Source organism: Anguilla rostrata, chromosome 17 (assembly GCF_018555375.3).
Source record: "Anguilla rostrata isolate EN2019 chromosome 17, ASM1855537v3, whole genome shotgun sequence".
NCBI classification, from domain to species: domain Eukaryota; kingdom Metazoa; phylum Chordata; class Actinopteri; order Anguilliformes; family Anguillidae; genus Anguilla; species Anguilla rostrata.
This window is the reverse complement of record NC_057949.1, coordinates 20,193,527-20,215,121: the sequence shown is the minus strand read 5'-3', so window position 1 is coordinate 20,215,121 and position 21,595 is coordinate 20,193,527. Positions and strand designations below refer to the sequence as shown.

At 43.6% G+C, this 21,595-nt stretch overlaps 1 protein-coding gene across 4 annotated transcripts in view; it reads left to right on the top strand.

Annotated features, from left to right (window-relative positions):
• Positions 1–8,293: 8,293 nt before the first annotated feature.
• Positions 8,294–21,595, top strand: part of LOC135243387 (protein phosphatase 1 regulatory subunit 29) — an 86,365-nt gene continuing 73,063 nt past the window's right edge. For 3 of the 4 annotated variants that reach the window (XR_010326623.1, XR_010326622.1, XM_064315174.1), the window contains exon 1: positions 17,589–17,956. The gene's annotated coding sequence lies outside the window, so the exon portion shown is untranslated. Of the gene's footprint in view, positions 8,572–17,588; positions 17,957–21,595 lie in introns of those variants that run through there. The other variant, XM_064315175.1, reaches the window with a different exon arrangement.

Sequence of the window (21,595 nt, the reverse complement as noted above, 5' to 3'; positions counted from 1 at the left end):
CTGAGGACACTTTCAAAAAGAATCTCAAGACTTACGTTTTTAGCATTGCTTTTAGTTAGTGCATCCATATTCTTTTGTAATCAAAAAGGAATATGGATTCTTTATATCAATCAATTTATTTATTTTTTATCTTATCTTTTATGAACTTTCATGTATCCCCTGATTTGTAAGTTCTTTATTTTCATTTTTGTGTTCAGCACATTGTGTTGCAAATTTGTGTGAAATGTGCTCTATAAATAAAGGCTGATTGATTGATTGATTGATTGATAGCGAAATCAACAGGAGGGCTCCATGGTGGGGAATAGCCACTTCCCCACTCATTACCTGACCATCTGGGCAGCTCCACTACTATGCTTGACGCCCTGATCAAAGCTGAAGGGAGTGACTCCTGCCTGGCACCGACGAGGGTGTGGTTCACGGTCCCTTCCCCAGCACTTCGTACCCGGAACGAACACGATCTGTGTCCGTCTGCGGCGACGGCACGATTCTACAGGGGGTCCCCAGAAAGAGAGAGATTATCATTATCCCTCCCTCGAGGGATTGAGGGAGGGATATTATTCGAAATAGCCTCGAGAATAAAGTAAGAAAATATAGCTTAGCACCGTAAATACCTTTGAGTATTTATTCATTGAGAACGTAATACTTTTGACAGCCACACGGTGTCAGCACCTCCTCATTATTTTCTGTCCACCCACCCCTCTCACTAATAAAATATGAGCTTGTGTGATTATTCAAGCAAGCAAGTCAGTAGTGGCCAGCATGTATTGTCCGCTGAAGTGCAAGAGTCCCTTCTGACTCTCGTCCACCATGGAACATATGTTGCGACAGATTGATGCTGTCGGGGAACAGTGTCGATAATGTTATGCAGTGTGAACCTCCATGCTGCCTAAACTGTTAGGCCCAGAAGACGTCACAAGTAAATCAATTTATAATGATTTATAATAATTGGTCACCCAAAAGCTTTCATTCACAATCTCCCTGCTGTTTTGTGTTTACTAGATTCATATTACATTACATAATTAGTAGTAGCCGAATGATTAATAAAAGCATTCCCAGACCTTCGGGTAAAGATGCAGCAGCACTTCAAGCACTAACGCGCGCTTAACGTTGCTAGCTTTCAGCAGCGATCTTACGATATCCAGGACGAATCCGCCAATGAAGACAGTGGCTACGGCTAGACAGGACATAGTAAACAAAGGCAGGGAAATCCAAACTGCCAAACCCTCAGAATTTGTGTCCGTGTCAATACAGCCTTGAAGGGGGCAAATAGCCTACATGCGCCTACAGTAGGTTGCCCGTCTCTTCTCTGGATGGCAACGGGTAGCATTTGTCAGAGAAAAATATGCCTTCAGACGAACATTTAAAACAAAGTGTACACAGAGAATCCCTAGCAGACACGAACCCGTGTGTTCTTGCACATTACGTGGGTTTAGTGGATTGCACACGCGCGCGCGCGCGCATGCATGCACGATATGTATGCGCTAACAAGTGTCTTGTAATCACACGAGCGGTGCTAATGAGACGCGGCGACAGAGAGGGCTCTGTGATAAGTCAATCATATGCAAATGAGTCATAAAAAACCGTAGCGCGGGCAGCTACATCTGCGAGAGTCTGAGGTGCCACAGCAGTTTTAAGTGACACTTGCTTTTTCAGCTGCGTTTATGTATTTACTATTTACCATTACGTAATTACCCTACTCGTTACGTCATTTCTTAAAGGAGTTATTTATTCCTCACTCCCAAAACAGATTTTACTGAAGTTTGAGTTTGTTCTTTAACAATATATGCTTAGGTTTACTTCTCACACCTGTCAGACTCCTTAAGAACACCTTGCTCGCTACCAGTCATTTGCACCTGTGAAGACTGATAGTTATTCAGTCTATCAATCCTGTTATGCTGGTCAGTTTATCTTATTGGCAGAGCTTGTTTCACATATGTTGAGAGAGAGATAGAGTGAGAAAGGGAGAGGTAAGGAGAGATGGGTTGAAACTGTTTTTCTGTGTTTGTGTGCTTCTTTAGCACGCACACAGTCACACTGCCATACTCAGTTGCCATGGGAACGCAGCTGCAGCACTCTAGTTGAGTGTGTGAATGCACACACACGTGTGTGTGCGCATGAAAGGGCTTGCCTGTTTTGTTAACACATAAATGCACCAACAATAATAAATTCTGAGATAAACACAAAAAACAACAAGGTTTACTAATGAAATTGTTATGAGCTATAAGGGGCAGTGAAGCATAATTGTTAGGGAACTTGGCTTGCAACTTCCTGGGTTTGACTGACTGCCACCGTATCGACGGATAATGTACTTAACCTGAATTGCTACAGTAAATATCCAGCTTATAGCTCCACAGGTTGCATTCATGTAAAAGCTAAATACCAAAAGGTAAATGTTAAATGAATTGGAATTCTACTTTGTCATGTGCTTAGCAAAATGAAAAGAGCACGTTGAGAAATCTATAAATGAATAAATACGTAGATTAATAAGAAGAAATGTTATTAGGCCTACTCATTGGGTGGTTGTGAGATTAGTGTTTAAGAGCGATACAGCACTGGGTTAAATGCCATTCCTGTAGCAAGGCGTTGTACCTGAGTACCAAACCTGTTCGTTATGTCCTAAGACCTTCCTGTTGTCGGCACTGGGCATTGCCGCACGGTTCTTCTGTTATGGTGGATCAGCCCGCTTCACTGCCGCACAGAGCGATTGGGCAGCTACTGATCCGTAAAGCCGACCGGTCTGCATTCAGCGGACCCCGATTCCATCAGGTGACTGGGTGGGGGGGGGGGGGGGGGGGGTTGCCTGTGGTCATTAGTTTTACTGACTGGAGGGGATGCTGGTCCTCTGTTACTTGGTTACCACCCCAGAAAAGAATTTTATAAAAAATAATTTTAAAAACTGTCCTGTTTACTTCAGGTTTTAGTAGCTTTTTGTGTTTTTTTTTTTAGTGATTATTGTGTTTCATTGCTATTTCAATTTTTTGGTGCCTGCAAAGCAGTAGAATACCATTGTCCACCGTACAGTGCTTTGGGTGAATCAAGTGTGCTTAACAGAAAATAATAATGATAATAATAATAATAATAATAATACTTGTTATTAGCAGCAACAGCAGCAGCAACAGAAGCAGCAGCAGCAGAAGGAGCAGTAATAGTAGCCTAGTACTGTTGTTCGCAATAATAATATTCAACTCCCAGCACTGATTTCTGGGTTTTGGGTCATGATGGCAACATTGGGTCTGGTAATGAAGGGACCTCTCTCTCCGTACATGTTCTCTGCCAAATTCATTGGTTTTAACTTCATTTCTGAGCGGTTTAATCCAACGTGCCCAAAAGGCAGACCGCTAACAGCGGACACAAATTGGCTGCACAGTGGACGTGCGAATGACTCATTCAGTTTTTATCGTTACGGGGAGGTGAATCAGTTTTTTACTCTCCTGGACGTTTTCGCTCGTTACGTGACGCTGAGAATGTACTCCCACTCCCAACGTGACCTCGGAGAGAAGGAGAGGGTCTGTGAGCGCACACGGTCAGCAGTCATTCGGCATCGCTTCATTTCTCCGTCTCCTGGCTCAGGTCGGGGGACATAATTGGATGAAGTGATGAATCGGTGACATAGTTTGTTCTTTATCAAGTTGCGGGATCGATCTGCCAGTGAACTGACCTACGTGAACACAATCGGGGATGCGCAGGTCTGTGGCTGGGCCAAATGGAATTGGTATTCAGGCTGTAAAATGTGCTCTCCCATATCTTTTCAGTTTGAAGCAGGTTTATCGCAGAACTGCAGGTACACTGTACAAGTCTCCTGTTCCGCCTGTAAATCTTGATCAAAACTGAGGTGGTGGCTTGGCTCAGTGTTTGATAGATTTGTTGCAAGTTCCACATGTTTTGGTAGCTCTTGCCAAAGGTATTTTTGAGATATCACCAGTGATCACAGTCCCCTTGGTGATTTCCAAATTTCCCATTGGTTGGGCATGAGGTTCAGACTGCCTCCTTAACTTTGTGTGTGTGTGTGTGTGTGTGTATGTGCGTGAGTGTATTTGCATGAGTGTGTGCGTGTGTATGTGTGTGTGTGTAAATAAAGTGTGTGTGTGTTTGTGTGTCTTCATGTGTGTGTGTGTGTCGGTGTGTGTGTGTGTGTATGTGTCTGTATGTGTGTGTGCTTGTGTGTGTGTCTGTGTGTGTGTGTGTGTGTGTGTCTGTGTGTTTTCTCTGGAGGTGTTTCAGGCTGGAACCACAACAGAGAGGCTCCCCCTGGGGTGTAAATAACTTGCTGAGAGCATATGGACTGTTTCTCTGTGGACGGCCTGGATCAGTTTATCACCAGCACATCATTCTATTCCCTCTCTCCCTTCATCTGTCCTCTCAGCAACAGGAAGGGTCAGAAATAAAGGAAATGTTTATTTTCTTTTACTGTCAGTCTATTTTCTGGGAGACCAGACAGGTGCGGTTGCCGGGTTGGTGAAAAACCATATCCGTAGCGGAAAAGCCGGAATGCCCAGGGCTTGTGTATGTCCGCTTTTTTGCCCAAATGTGAGAATCGCCCCTTCCTGGTGTGGGTCACCCTTCCTGTTTACCTCCAGCTCTCACACTGAATAAGTTCCACGGCGACCGTGCAGCCAATCGGCCTTGTGGCACCCCGCAGCCCTGCCCACATCTTCGGGCACCCCAGAATGGAAACTAGGGCTTTGGGCCCGCTCTCACACAGGAACGGAGGTACAGAATTGTCTACATTGTTAACAACCAGTTAGGAAACGAGTTCCTGGAGGAAACCCACGCGGACACGAGGAGAACATGCAAACTCCACACAGAAAGGCCCAGGCCAGATTCGAACCCAAAATCAAAATCTCATGTTTAATTTCAATGTTCAGCGTCATGTGTTCTTGCTTTCTCAACACGCTACCTGCACTGGAGGCATCAGTTGACTCTGTCCCCATTTACGTCTCTGTCAGTATTATTTACTAAGTTGGTCTAATCTATTTGCTCCCATTATAACAGTCCCTCTGCAGCAGCAGTTTGTCTCAGATCAGGTCATCTGTGCTTGTGACTTCCTCGCAATCAGCAGCGAGAGATGGCCTTATGAGAAATCAGGTCAGGCAGGGTCATTCCAGGAGTCATGCAATGTGCCTGTCGAGTAGCATCAGGAGTCTTTTAAGAGAAGAGGGATGGATGTTATTGCAATTACACCGATAAAGGACAACAGATTGAGCGCTGGAGCACATAAATGAGGTACTCAAGGAGGACAAAGCATTCTGTTCATCACATGGCTACTTGGTGAGGATTAGCTTTATCATCTGCCGTGTCTCCAGTGTGTCTGTGCGAGAGAGCGAGATATGCGTGCAAGGACTTAGGGGGATGATAAAAATCCTGTCGGCTGAACAATCTTTGAATTGAAATGAAAAGGGTCCCAGGGATTGGGAACTCCCTAGGGAAAAGCTCAGCATTGCAACTGCAGGAAATGGGAATGTGCTGTGGATGGGAGTGTGATTTGTGAGGGCACCAGGTTCATTACAGATGCGGAAAGTTAGAGGTAGCCACATAGGTTTTTCTGCCTTATTGTTAGCCAGTCTCCCCTGTCTCCCCCTCTTACATCTGCCTCGTCCTGTCTCCCCCTCTTACCTCTGTCTCTTCCTGTCTCCCCCTCTTCCTGTCTCCTCCTCCTCCTCTTTATCAGTCTTTTAAACTATTTGTTCATGAAACTGAAATTCAATTAGTGGCACTGAGCAATTAGAATGTACAACCTCACAGTATTTTCATTTATGATGAAAGCCAAATTTAAACATATATATTTTTACCATGTATTTACTTTTTCCTCAACAGGTTAGCCTGGGAACACAAATAAAACTGCTTCTGCCAATCACTAATGAGGCGAGCTCAAGAAACCTGTTGTTGCTCCTTAATTCTTTTTAAGGGATTATGCAGGATGAAGGGATCTTTTTCATTGCAATATTATATTTTTGTTGAAATTGTACATTGTCTGTTGGTTTGCGTCTGGCCGCTGGTAAAATGGGTTTTCTCTCTGGTGTCCAATACACCAATCCATTTATTTTTGTACACCGCGTGTAGGGAGATCAATGTTAAGGCTCTCCACTATGACTACTTTACCATTGCATTGAACTGCCCATGCAGCAAATCCCCAATATTTCGGTCACCGTGCATCCTAAACCACTCTGAATCATAGCCAAAGCTCAGGCGTTGATAAATATAATGACGTTACATTACATTTTACTTATTGCGTTTTTATCCAAAACGACACAATAAGTCCACACAGAAGGTTGTTGGAACAGCTACAGAACACAGGTCGAAAAAGGTATAATTCTCATAAAGTATCAGTAACTCATAGCCATGTACATCAAGTTTTGATCACACGGTTAGCATACACTTAGTCAGTATGGCGAGTCATTAACCAGAAGTGAGGCCTGATTGCAAGAGATACAATTAAGAGCTACAAAATTAAGATGAAGATACAAGTGCAACATAAAAGTGCTAGAAGATCAAGAAACTAGTGATACATGGGAGTGATATTAGATTGGGGGTAACCTTGTGAAGGAGTAGTTAGAGTTGGTAGAGGTATAGTCTGAAGAGATGTGTGTTTAGACCATGATGGAAAACGAGCAGTGACTGAACAGTTCATAGAGGCAATGAGTGCAGGCAGGAAGTGCAAGCCGCCCTGTTGCAGCAGAGCGGAGTGGTCGAGCTGGCGTGTACGATTAACACATGTCCTGTTGATAGGGAGGGGCTGTCCTGTAGGTTGCTGTGTAGGCCAGAGTCAGGACTTTGCACCTGACCCTGGCGGAAACCGGCAGGCACTGGAGTGACCTCACCAGAGGAGTGACGTACGAGAACTTTGGAAGACTGAAGACAGGTTGGGCAGTGGTGTTCTGAATGAGTTGTAGTGGCTGCATGGCACAGGCTTGTGAGAAGGGAGTTGCAGTAAGAGTAGATGGGAGATTACCATGGCCTGGATGAATGTAGTATGTTACATTACATTACATTATAGGCATTTAGCAGACGCTCTTATCCAGAGCGACTTACACAACTTTTTTACATAGCATTTTACATTGTATCCATTTATACAGCTGGATATATACTGAAGCAATTCTGGTTAAGTACCTTGCTCAAGGGTACAACGGCAGTGTCCTTACCCGGGAATCGAACCTGCGACCTTTCGGTTACAAGCCCAGTTCCTTACCCACTGTGCTACACTCCGTCCGGAACGGTTGGTCAGGAACGGTTGACTCCTGCTGATTTTGTGCAGGAGGAATCTGCAGGACCGTGACGCTGCAGTGATGTGCTCCTCGAAGTCCCGGCGGTCACCCAGGACCACCCCCAGGTTCTTTGCAGAGCGAGAGCCAGCCGCTGTAGTAGCATCCACATCAGCACAGCGCGGCGCTAACTGTTTTCTGGCTAGCGTGCTGCGCTGCAGTGTAGAGTTTTGTGGAGTGATCACAGGGAAATGTCGATGAAGACTTTTCCGAAAGATGGGGCACAATCAACAGCGAGTGAGACGGGAGGAGGAGGTTTGACAGAACAAAACAGACCTGGCCCAGTCAGTTCTTTACTTATCACGTCCTTTCCCCACGTTTAAAATTGTCAACAGATTCTTTATATCTGTTTGCAGGTTGGATATTGCACTGGCAATATGCCACCATTGATGGCCCGCTATGTACAGTAGGCCTACATGAGCTCCATATCAGATATATCAGATGCAATATGTGGCTGGCTTCTTTGTAATGCCCACACTCTGTGACTAACACGCAGCAACTGACACTAGTAACTTGCTGACTAGGCTCCGGATCTGGTCTTCCCATTAATCAAGTGGATGACTACACATGCTCCCTGTGGTACTCTTGTCCTCTGATATTCGGTTGGGAAGTGATTCAGCAGGGAAAGCAATTCTCAGTTATGAATAACGTGTCATATTTTCCAAATATCTTTATGTGAAATGGATGCAGAATTTTACAGGATTCAACTGTGTAATGCATTGTAAAATGTCAACTGTAGTTAAAAAATCATAAGATTAACTATTACAATAATAATAATAATGATTATTATTATTATTATTATTATTAGTAGTAGTAGTAGTAGTAGTAGTAGTGGTAGTAGTAGTATTAGTGGCGGTGGTAGTAGTAGTAGCAGTAGTAGTGGTTGTAATAGTCGTAGTGTAATATAGCGTTTTAAAAGCAATCGATTTAAGTGGGAGTGGCTCGCAGTGGAGTCTTTCCCTCCAAGACCACCCCCCCCCCCCCCCCCCCAACACACACACACGCACCTCTCCCTCTCAGCGTTGTCAGAAGGGGAAAAAGGCTTATTCATTACACGGAGCGGAGCATACATGCACTGTGGAGCCGCTATCGTGCGAGGTACTGTAATCAGCCTCGCTACTATATCAAATTCAGTGATGCTGATACTGTTCACACTGGTCAATCTTTAACAGTGTAGTCATTTCACCAGCTCAATTTCTGAAAACTGGACCACGGCTGAGGGAACAGAGCACAATTCATTCATTGAGAGCTTCCACCTGCACACGGGCTAAGAGTGCGCTGCCTTACCTCGTTTATCTCTGCAACAAAACAGGTTAGAATATTTAATTTATTTGTAACGAATAGTGTTTTGATGCAGATATTCTCGCAAAGGAGATGCTAGATTCAGCAGAGTATTGCTACGACTGTAGCCTATTACACGGGGGAGATGGCCCGTCGTTGATTAATTGCCGGTTGTTTTAAACGAATTCGTTCGTTTTCTGATTCGCACATGCTTGAAACATGCATAACATGAGAATGCAAGTGTTGTCCGAAATGCGGTGCAATATGAATGCAATTATTTTGACCGAGATGTTGTCGAAGCATCGAAATGAAAGCGCTTGAGCAGATTAGGGACACCAGATAAATATGTAGATGGAGATAGACAGTGCGAGAGAGGATTTGTTGGGGGGGAGGGGGGGGGGGGACTAGAACTAGAAGAGGGGCAGATGCCAGCGGTGCCCGCGCGTGAGCTACAATAGTTTTTTTCATGTGGAATTTTCCAAGCGACGTTTATCCTTTGCATCAAATGCTAAATAAAACAGGCATCTTCAAAGTGTACCAGAATATCTTTTGGACATGGAAAATTGTAATAATTGTTTGAAATTGCATGGCGTGTAGCTTTGCTTTCGGGTCGACGTTTCACGTATTGAGTGATGTGACAATAATATGCTCTGTGTGTATGTGTGTGTGTGTATGAGTGAGTGAGAGAGAGAGAGTACTCCACGAATGGTGAACGCTTGGGTCCCTGGTACACATAGTTTGGCACGATATGTCCGTAAAGACTAGTCTACCTTCTCTGTTTGCAGTGACTATATCGCCATGATCATTGCAGCAGTGAGAAATTTCAAAAATTTCGTTTCTTTTTAAAATGAATATTGCACTTGGACCCAGATTTCGGATAATCTATAACGAACTCCCAATTCCCGTTTTGCGTGTGTCTGCGTATGTGCGTGCGTGCGGGACTCATAAAACAGTGTTTTGTTGAGGTCGAACGATTTCAGAACCATGGACAGCACACATTAACCAACCCGTTCTGAAATACTGTATGTGTGTGAAGCGTAGGTAATTCGTAACGCAATTTATGCGATTTAAATGACCAGTGTAACACACAGGCTATGCAAACTTTACATCCAACAAGTACATTGCAATTGTATAAGCACACACATCTTGAACAACGTGATAAAGTTGCGAGGTATCGATAGTACAAGGTAGCTACTATTGTTGTCCGGGTGGGTGGATGGAGTTCGGCGCTCTAGAATATCATTGCATCTGTAGCCTGGGATGTCCGGGATATGTTGACATAATTTGGTGTTTTCTCCTGATCCTCATCGTAAAAAATGGTTGCCTATTTGAGATAATTAAATCATATTAAGACAGAATTCTTCTTTCTCCGCGGTAACTACTGTTACAGATCATACATTTAGACATATCATTTGCATCACTTCTACATTTATATTAAAGCATTTTAAGTCTGTAAAAGAAAATTAGATGATAGAACGGAAATATAACATCGAGTTGAGGGCTATAGAGTCAAGAAATGTTTCAAACGGTCGATGTTAAAGCGCTAACACCTCAGTTAGCTAACAGTGTCTTCTTAAATTTTCCTGAATAAAAATTTTCCTTTATGTGATCGGTTCGCTGTGGTCTTCTATTTTCATCTTTTAAAATCAAATGGCTACTGTTTTAAGGAGGGTCAGAGATATGTGCGCCACAAATAACTCTCTGGAAAGAAAAATGTAAAGGCAACCGCAGAAATGCTTCAAGCACTTCCTAAAATAAGCTTTTTCTGATAAAGTTAAGTAGGTAAACAAGCGCTCGACTACAAGAACGGGTATGTATCGACCCATAAACGTAGAAGTAAAATATAACACAACAAAAATAAATATAGGAAGTAAAACTTGAGTAAATGAGTGACAACAAATATATGCAAAGCAGACGCTGCTACACAGGTGTAGCACGCCCTTTAATTAAGCAAATTGCATTTCAGAATGAATAGGCTGATCGTTTGAAACGCTGGTCAGGCCTGGGCGCCAATAATTACGGCTAGCATGGCGGCTGCGATAGGAGACGCAAGTGACTTTAAAAGAGGAGAGGTTGTCAGGGCGCATTTAGACGGAGCTGCAACCAAGACAGCTCAACTGTTGCTACGGATGTTTCAGGAGCAACAGCGTCTAAGGTGATGTCAGCATTGAATTCCGAGGGAAAGGAATCATCGGCACAGAGCAAGAGTGGGCGGAAGCTCAGAGCTCGGCTCAAGGCAAACAGGTCAGCTGACTAAATTTCAACCTGGGTGAAAACATCCAATTTCATGAAAACCGGCGGTAGCCTAACATCCCGTGACAGGACTTCGGGGCTTTCAAATTTTATGTTCTCTAGATATGTCACGTCTGGTTTATTATTTTATTCACGGTGGTACTTTTCATTTTGAATGAATACGAGTTTCTTATATAAACAATAAACACGGATGATAAAATGGCTGCAAGCGTGAGGAGTGGAACGGTGGGGTATCATGATATCACAATAGCATCTAGTCTTCTGGTTAGACATGAAGCGTTGTCCCAATATGGATGGTATCCCAACAAATAAATATTTCGAATTCTCCTTCATCAGGAGATCTAGTAAATAGATACAAAGCAATACATGAACGAACAGAATTGAGTACAATTTAACATGTCTTAAATAATATTAACAGTACATGAATATCAGCATGATAGCATGATATAATTGAATAATAACCTTTATAATAAACATATTAAAAATGATAACTTATTGCATTTGGTTTTCAGAACATCAAGTGTTATAAGCTGGCCGTAAGCTGACTGTAAGGTTTATGCATGTGAAAACAAGGGTTGTTAGTTTGCTTGAAAAAGGGCATGATGAATGATTCATAATTCTTGTTTAAAGAGAATGGTTGATGTAAACCATTTTCTTCAAGCAACCTTTAGTCAACCTAAAATGTGACGGTGAACCAGTGTGTGTCTGCAGCTCCAGGTGAAGATGGCCTGGATAGCCTTTAGCTGGAAACAGCGGGAGTATTTTAATTAAACACACAGAAGAAAAAGACCAAACTGATCCAGTAATGGAGGGTGGATGCTGGAGTCAGATGAGTTCCACAGTGAAGGCTGTATTACCCTGCGCTTCTCAGGCCATCTGACATTTATGATAGGATGGCCAGAAGAGATGCCTGAGCAGCGGTGTGACAAACGCAGTGCGGGTGGTGGTGGCTTTTCTCTGGAAAGGAGCCAGGAGCCTCGACAGGCAGTACGTCCTCCTGCTCCTGCACCAGGTGTTTACGCTGGTGTTCAGTCAGCAAAGCGAAGCTTTGTGAGGTTCTGAATCATCATGAGATAATTGTCTCGGTCACAATTCACCGGTTTGGACCAGCTGCCCTCCCGTCCACCCCCACCCCACCCCACCCCAAGGTTTTTCAGGTTGTCAAGATCAATCGTTGATGAAGTGATCAGTTCCCATCTTTTTTATTTGTGTTTAGTGGTAGCTTGTTTTGGTTGTGTATTGTTTGGTATGGAGTCCCGGTTGGCACGCACTTCTTCACAGCAGGTGGTCTGGCTTTCATTCCATACTTCTGTTGGCCCTCCGCAAGAGACAGTAGACGCACAAGGCCAGCCTTACACCAGATGAACCGACTGCTTCATCGAGGACTGACCGGTTGGAACCAATCAAATGAAACGCATCACTGGGCTTGACATTGTCAGTCGGTAATGAAGTTAGGGCAGCCAGAGCAATTAAACTTGGGCAGAGGCACTGCGATACCCCGCGGCATCACATACGCCTACTTCTGTTGTCAGGTGCCCGCTGAGGACGACATTAGGCCTGGTGGCAGTGGGCTATTTGATCACAAAGCAGAGGTAATTAAAAAGTAACACTACATGCCGCAAAAAAATCTCCCCCACCCAGGCTGCTGATGCTAGGGCGAGGTGAATCATGCACTGGTCTGTCGTTGGCCGAGTTATTTATTCATCATGGCCTGTATGCACAGTCTGCCTGAAGGGATCAAAGCAAGTGGTTTGGAACGTGGAGTACCTTTTTTCCCCCCCTCTGTAGCGTAGCAGCGAAGCACACGGAAAGTACAAGGGGGGGAAAGAAACAAAATGAAGGGGACCTGTGGCTAAGTGAGCGACGATGAGGGCCTCTCTGAGCCGTAGGAGCGAAAGGTCAGCCCTCCGCTCCACTCCGCCACGTCCAAACGCGCACTCCGCAGATCGCGGTTAGCCCGCTCAGTGAAAATGATGTTAACTGAGTGAAACTGCTGGTTGTTGCCGTGTCACCACTGGCAAAGGTAAGCTGTGCTCCGCAGGGGCCTGGTGTCTGAAGGTCTCTGCTACCTGCCGGTCTTGTTTCTCGCCCATTTCACGGAGGACGACGCAAAAGGGATCAGGGTTGATGGACGATTGTTTAAGGAGCTTGTAAACGACGAGCCAAGGTGAAGCGAGGCCGAGGGTCCCTGTAGAGGGCGCTGTCTGTCGCACAAGTGGCGCAAGTTGTGGGATGGAAAAGGACCACGGCGGTTAAGTTGAACTGTAAAATCTATTGCTAAAAGCAGCAAGATACAAGTAATACTTTTTGTTAACGATCTTACGCGGTGGAGTCGGATGTGCGGGAACACGCTTTCACATCTTGGGGTTTTAGCCACGGACCTGAAGCTGCATTTGCACGGGCGCACTAAGAGAGCTTTAGAAAGAGCTTTGTGGAAGCACTTACAAGCATTAGCATTTCATAAAGTTGGCCTGATTGGATCTATACCCTCCCCCAATTCATGGGGATGAGAGTTAATTTAATTTTACGGCAGGCAATGAAATTTGTTTTGTGGCCGCCTGGAATCAAATCTGTGGTCCTTCGGAAAGGCCTAATGCATTTAGGGGGGCCTCTAGCACCTCAACAGATTGCACCCCTATGACCTCTATGCTCTGCTCAGTGTTAAATGAACTCGGGTGCATTTTAAACTGATAGAGTACATGCGATGCCTATTGGACTCATATAAAATTTACTCTCTTATGTCACATTATGTCTGAATTGACTGAGGGTGCTTTTAAGAGTAGTATTCCATGTTCATATTGCAGATCCTTTTATCAATCAGATGAACAAATGCTTTCATATTATGTATGTGGGATATAACTCCTTAAGAAAGAGGTTACATGTTTTATTGTTTAAATGATAAATTGAACTAAATGACACCTGGTCACTTGAAACAAAGGCAACAAGCTAAAGTTGCATTCAATTTTTTATTTTACTTAAAAACATTCTTATTTAAAACGATGACCTAGCAAATTAAGATAAGCAAAAAAAAAACTAAAAAAAAAAAAAATCCAATTTGAAACAAATTAAACACTTGTTTTCAGAAATTTTAAATGGTCAAGAGTTTGGCTGTTCAGAGGGGTCCCCCAGCACCAACTTTAAGAGCTCCTGATCTACAAACCATGATCTCCCATTGGCTGGAGGCACCGCATCAGGAGGAGAGCTTAGCCAATGATAATCTGAGCTCCTACAGCAGGGGTATCCAATCTTATCTGAAATTTTTTTTTGTTTTCGCCCAGCATTAAGACACCTGATTCTCCCGATCAAGGTCTTGATTGAAGACCAATTAATTAATGGGTTGAATCAAGTGGCACAGTGCTGGGCTAAAACAGAAACCTGCCCCCACATCAGCCCTCCTCGGATAAGATCGGACACCCCTGTCCCGCAGGGTCTGCAACCACGGAGCCACGGAGCTCAGACTTGGAGCAGCAGCCAGGCAGAGCCAGGCCGCCACACACACACACAGTGCATTAGCATTCATCGGCGTTAGCGTTAGCCTGGAGCAGAGTTCCCCCCGTTGCCCCGGGCTCCTCCGTTGGCTTTCCCCGAGTGGGACAGGCCATGGTGGGCATGTCCGCGGGATCCAGGGGCGGAGGATGTGGACGCTTCCGCGCTCCGCGGCGGCGGCTCATTAAATCACGATTTGCCGTCTCACGCACAGCGTTTTGTCGCCACTCAGTCGTTCGGAAGCACTCAGTTGTCTCTGTTTTGAAATCTAACTCTCATCTTTTTTTTCCTTTCTCCTGTCACAGCAAAAAAAAAAAAAAAAGACATATTCAGAATGAGCTGGAATGAAGGATGCTAATCAACTCCACCTCAGAGAAAGAAAGAGATTTTTAAATGTATTTATTGTTAAACGTGTAACTTTTTTCACCGCGTGCTGATGGGCAGATGTGGTGACGCTGTCGTGACCCAGACGTGTCGCTGCGGCACGGAGGGACGCGTGGTGAGCTGTGCTTTTCAGATTCTCACGCCGCACGCATCCCCTCAGCAGCACGAGAGTAATGCAGAACTGCAACGCAGACGTGCGTCCCAAGCGCGTTCGTCCAATGGCACGTCGAAGGGCTGCATGCATGCACGCATTGCAGCCCTTTCCACCCGTGTGAACCTGGCAGGCTGCGGCCCCGTCCCGCTGAAACGAAGGAGTTTAATGACGGAATTAAACATGGCCGTCCACCCAGCCACCATTCCCCACTGCCTGGTGAATAATACCTTATTTTACGTTCATACAGTGAGAGGGGCTTTAATTACTCCTCTTATCATAATTAATCAATGGGGGGCTGATGGAACAGAAACCAGAAACTCCTAAAATTCACACACATTTAGACACTTTTGTCTTGGATTGTGATTTTTAAAAAAAATTGGTTAACCAAAAAATAATTACATACCGAATAAAATGAGAAAAATAAAAATAAAGTAAAATGCTCAGGAACGTAAACCGTAAACCAGACCTGGGTCAAATACGTATTTGTTTTGGATTCAAATACTTTTCTGTGCTCTATTGATCGGTATTAGTGCAATTGACGCGTATTGAAGTATCATGTTCTCCAAAAGCTACTGAAGCCAACGTTTGACCGGTCGGGTCCATAAACCAGCAACAGGCGCGGTGTTTTTTCACTTTTTTTTGATAGATTTAATTGGTTTACATTACCTTGTGGATAGTCAGTCTCACTGAGGAAAACTCTTGATCATTCCAAATTGAAATAGCTGTTTCTCCAGTATCCATAACTACACATTAACAAAGCAACATTGGGAGACCACGGAACTTGGGACCGCCGTATGAGGCATTTTTTCAAAGCATGATCTGTACAGAAAAAGAAAGTGGAATTTCTCTCCAGTCTCACACCAACATCTGTTGATACAGAAAGATGCGTCTTTCAAAATCTACTCCGAAATCGTTAAAAATTGACCATGACCAGTCACAAAGTTTAAATGTTACATTTTCATTAATTAAATTTCAGTTTCTCTCTTAATCTATTTCATATTTTATTTGCCTGACCCTGCAGCAAACCGTTTCATTATTATGAATAGCCTCCTATTAATAATTTTTGTTCAGGTGATACAACCAAACACTAGTGTTTTACTGGTTAACTGATCAGAACTGGCCTAACTAACCAATGAGAATATTTGAGCCAAAAGGACATCCATCCTCTTGTCTGTTTAATCATATCTTTATTTACCACAGCCAATTTAAGGGTAATTTAATCTGTATAAATATCATCCAAATTAATTCTGGCATTTTCTAGGTGAGTGAACCAGTTTTGCACTGTGTTTATAGAATTTAAAAAAGTAGTCTATTACTCCCCCATGACTGGGAGGATTCATTTGTTAACTATTTGTAGTGCAGACACCCGAATTTCAAATGTTCCAATGGTGTTTATGAGTGGAATAAGGGAAATAAGGAGTAGCAGAGATGCTTTTAGCTGGACACAGAGGCAGTGAGATCAGCAGCCATAGCTCCACATGGACAAACAGTAAAACGGAAATATATCACAACGATGGGGATATATGTACGGTTAAATAAAACCAGTGCAATAGCTCCATGGCCGAATGAACGCGCTGAATATCCTAAGTGAGCTCTAAGAACAGCACACCTGAGACTAGGATCGAATCCGTCAGCCCACGAGGGGCAGGAGTGACCTAGATGCACAAGGTTTGGCAGCAAGGAAGTTCCCACTGCTTCCAGGAAATTACAGAAAAAGATTTATAACTGGACAATCGTATGATCACTGACACTGATGGACAGAATTTGAAGATCTCAGCAGCAAGTGAACATAGTAAAGGGAGAAAAACTGACTCAGTGACAGCTTGAGGTGTGTGTGTGTTTGTGTGTGTGTGTGTGTGTCTTCGGGGAAACATGGTGATAAGTGCTACACGTCAGCATTGCTGTTGTTGACAGTTACACTGGTTCTGTGACCAAAAGGAGCCCTTTTAGTGTGAGCAATATGAAACGAGTTGCCACTCTGATACTGACAGTGCCTTCGTGGTGATAGACAGTGTGGTCTGTGGGAGTTTCAGGGGGGCCGAGCGAGTGTGAGCGATTGTTTGAGAGAGCGAGAGAGCGAGAGAGCGAGAGAGAGAGAGAGAGAGAGAGAGAGAGAGAGAGAGAGAGAGAGAGAGAGAGAGAGAGAGAGAGAGAGAGAGAGGACAGACACTCTACGAGTAAATGGGAAGCAAACGTAGTAACACGCAAGTATAACAAGATGAAGAGAACATGTAACGAGAAGTTTGTGGGTTCTAACCCCATCAAGGCCATTGCTGTGGAGCCCTCACAAAAGGAACAAAAACTCAACAGGTTCAGTCAACTTGCAAGCAGTAAAAACACACATGTAGCCCACCATGAGCAAAACCTAAACTACACGAATAAACAGTTCAAAGTTGCCATCCTAAATAACAAAGGTATTTAATGGAACACTGTCCAGTTCTGTGAAGACAGTCAAAGCGCACCCGTTTTATTCCAATGAACAACTACCAATACTTCCATAATCTTACTTTTTGAGTGATTACATTAATATTTTTGGGAAATTATGGTAAAATGCACGCGACGTATTAACGCGTTGTAATGTGATTTCACCAGTTCTTATGTAAAGAACACTGGTTATGGGAACTACGACTGCACTCATAAAATGAACGTGTGTCGCCTTTTTTAGACGCTAAATCTTAGTGTTTTAAAAAAAGATGCTGAACACCCACACCGAATCATACTAAGGAATGGAAACAGTTACCATGGTATTGGCACAAAACGTTGGCCACACTATTATCTCAAAAGCACGAAGATGTTCCCGACTGCAACACCTGGGGCTTTCGCGTGCTCGAATCACGTTACGTCACTGTTCCCCAATCAGAAGGAAATTTGAAACACCTGACACAGCGGGGGTTTTGTGTACGGAGTGAAATGATTGTGTTTAGCGGCGCATGGTAACCTCGCTGCTGTGACAGTGTAATGGGAACGTACAGTACCATTTCAAGCAACCTGTGGGAAAAATGTGGCGGCCCGGCTCCAGCTGTCACGCGCCGCAAAGCCCAGAACGACAAGGGAACGAAGTTCCTGACCCCGCCTTTCCGAAGAGCAGCAGACCTGAACTGGAGTCACTGTCCATTAATCTAAGGGAAGCACAGCACAGGTACCGAGTATACGCCGCTATCCCCTTATTGTCGCATTGCCAGTTCTACAAAGAATAAGAACGCCAGATGGCAGGCCACAAATCAATGTCGAGTAGGACGAAATCATGAGGGGAACACTTTGGTATTAGCCAGGGGTAAATCTAGCTTGAATTTCTGTAGCTAGGGTTATCACCGAAGAGGTACTTTGTTAAGAGAAACAGAAAATGCAAGGATAAATACAAAATGCGACTTCTAAACCTGAATGTCAGTCGGTAGCTTTGCGTTTTCCGATGAAATCACTGTTACCAAACCGCGTTTTTCTATTCTGTATTGGGGTGTGTCCTTAAAAAACGTTGTTTTCGGATTCAAAATTCCTGCGCTCATGCGCATCGGAAATGGGTTAACGCTAGTTTGTTTTTCATCCGTCCCAGTTTCGCCCGGTTCTGGCGCTGGCGCTGGCGCTGGCGCTGTGCACATTTGTGTCCACAGTTTTACTGCCAAGACCTGGAAATAAATATGTCAAGCCTGTTACTCAAACTGTGACTATGTTTGCTCTGCCAGATGTCTGTTCAGCTGAAGGGTTCTGTATCCTACTGCCTGTATGACTCCGTGCGCGCGTGTGTGTGTAATGTGCATGAAAGACAATTTATGTTGGATTACATGTACATACACACTTCCATGTGTGTTTGTGTGGGTGTACATGTTTGCTTGTGTATGTGATCAGTGGATGAGAGTATCTGTGGAGAGATGGAGTGTGCGTGTGCGTGTGCGTGCACGTGTGTACAGAGGAATACAGCTGCGTCTAGCAAAACTGGACTTTTGGTTCCTATTTCCAAATCGGACAGCTCTCATCTAGACCATTTATATCCAGCTTTTGGAAAGGAAAGTCTTCATTGGAGTGTAAACGGCCCTGTTCTAATCCCACATAAGTCCCCTAGCCAAAATTACCTTTTCTGCCCCATGGCAGAATCATTGCTTCATAGACCTTGCAGTTAATTTCAGAATTCTTAAAATGGTCTCATAATAGCCAGTTTAGATTTGATTGTGTTTATTTAATTTCTGCTGGACTGCTCTTTTCATTCATGCTCTTCCTGCATTGTAGCACGCCTGTGAATGTGTTTAATACCTTTGGAATCTCTGTTCATATTCACGTGAACACTGCCCTCCTCCCTCCCCACCTCTGCCGTGTGTGTTGCTGATTCTCACACCAACTATTATTCCACTGACAGCACAGTTCATATGCTTGTCTGGCATTGAATTGCCAAGTTATTTTAGGAACATATTTGTGTACACTGTTTTTATTTCTCTTACTATCTATTATGCATAGACCTGGGACACCATGTACCTGTTCAGGGACCGAGATGACTTAAAAGGGTATATCCCTGACTGGAAAAGACGTTGTTGCCTTCAGTTTTAAAATGTTCACTTGTGTGGGACCTTTACTGTAGCTCTCCCAAAGGGCATTGTTTATACATTGCACTGTGATGCTCCTTTTGAAGGGTGTTTGTCTTGGGAATTCCTCAGACTTTCTGAAGAATATGTGTATGGTGATCATGTTATCTGAGATATTAATATGCAGATATGGAGCTGATAGGTCAGAGGTCAACCTTTTGGAGCAAACAGGCATGAAACCAGGATGCTTTTTTCAGTTACAAAGATTTAATGCTGGCACTATTCACATGCTGGGGAGGGGGGCCTAAAATATATCAAACTCCACTTTGAAGAAAATTGGTTTGTGAAGGTCAGCTTTGACACAAAACCATCACTTCTGAAATTTCATGCTCAGTTGTAATATCAACCTGGTCTCTCGACCTTGACACTGGGATGAGGCCAAGATGGAAGATTGATTCCTCAGATGACCCCCCCCCCCCCATAGCCCCCCTCTGTGGGTGAAGCCTTTTAAGGCTTTTTAGGTTAGATTACAGTAGAGCCTCCAGGGCCTTGTTCCTTTCTCCCATACCTCTTCCCCCCAAGTAAAAATGTGTGAAATTAATTACAAATCCTTCAAGTGACCTGAAGGCTCATAATCAGTAAAGGCACTCACTGTTAGCACTGTTAGCACTGTTAGCTCAGGACAGGCCCTACGGTCACAGAGGAGGCTGCAGGATATTGAAGTTCTGGGGCCGATTTCAGTAACTGGTGTTTGACTAGTCGGCCATATTGGCTGTGCACGATGCTGCTACCTCCCGGTCTCATATTATAGCGCAAATGCAAACTGTAACCAAGTTTCCATGTTCAGGAATGAAGGGGCTGGGCATGAATGTCAACTTGCTAAGGAAATCTATGATGGAATTTATTTGTATAACAAGACGTTTCAGTGAGCACAAAGCAGAGAGCACGAGCCTAGTGTGTGATTGAGTCTCTGCATGGGTTTGCTTGCCATTATGGCTCATAAAAATAATAAATTCAAAGTAAGTGCTTCAGATGCCTACGATTAGGCAGGTTTTTTTTTTTTTTTAAATCATTTTTTTTTTAAAGTTTACAATAAAGTAAGCTAGTCAAGTGGAATATTGAAATGCATTATATATTCTGTTGAACCTTTCTGTTTTAATGCACCTTAGTGAGCCTGTAAGCAGAATTGGGTATTTTGAACAATAACAGTAACAGTATGCAAAACAATATGATTTTTATTGCCCTGTTGAAATTCAGTATGTGACAGCGGTGCTTAATGTTAAAGTGCTTCTTTAATTTCTGAAGTGATGATGCTCACCCTGAATCCCCCATCTCAATGTCTGTGGTGATGAAAATAACATTATTTGTGTTTTATAAGTTGTTATATTGTTTTTTAAACACTTAACACCAACAATTAACAAGCCCAACATTAAAAAAGTGCATTCCCTTGTTTTGCATCCCTCATTGTGGGGTTCTCCTCTTCTGTAGTTGATTGCTTGTTTGGTTTTCTCTGAATATTATTGAGTTTGTGACTAACTGAGAATAACTTAAATGCTGCGTCTTACCATCTGTCATATATATAGTGCTAAGAAAAACAAAGTAAAAAAGCAAAATAATTGCAACTAACGTTTTAAAAGGGTACCATTAGCACAGAGGAAACAGCTTTTAGACTTGGTCCTTGTGGTGTCGATAGTGCCTGATAATTAGTGTTTCTGCTGTCTGTGGCTGGTAGAGTTAATTGCACAGTTGCCTATTTCTGAGTTTACAGTGTGAAAATTTCACACATCACAAGGATTACACAAGCTGGGTTCTCTGTGGCTGTCTTTCTTTACGTGGTTTTATATTTGCCGTAATTATGTGCATTTTATAAGAGCAGTCCATACATTCCCTTCCGTTTCTAATTTTATGTATTCCTCATTTAAATCTTTCCTTTTTGTTTTGTTTCTTGTTGGGCAGCCTGGTCCCACCCAAGTCATAATCGGGCATTTTTCTCATTCATTGCACTGGTTGCCTTGGTGACTGTTTTCATAAGTTAGAAAGAGCTTATTAAACATGAAGCTGGGCTTCATATTGCTGCATGGTTCTTGCATTCGTTTTGATGACCAAGTGCATGGTGATTCGTCAATGTCCGCGTCTCAAAAACACAGCGCAACAGGTACTTTGTGCCATTCGGCATTGTGTACATTTATAAAACAGGCTGTCAAAACCTGCCAGTCAAGCAGTTTCACCTTTTTGCTGTTAGAACTGTTCACAATGAATCATTTACC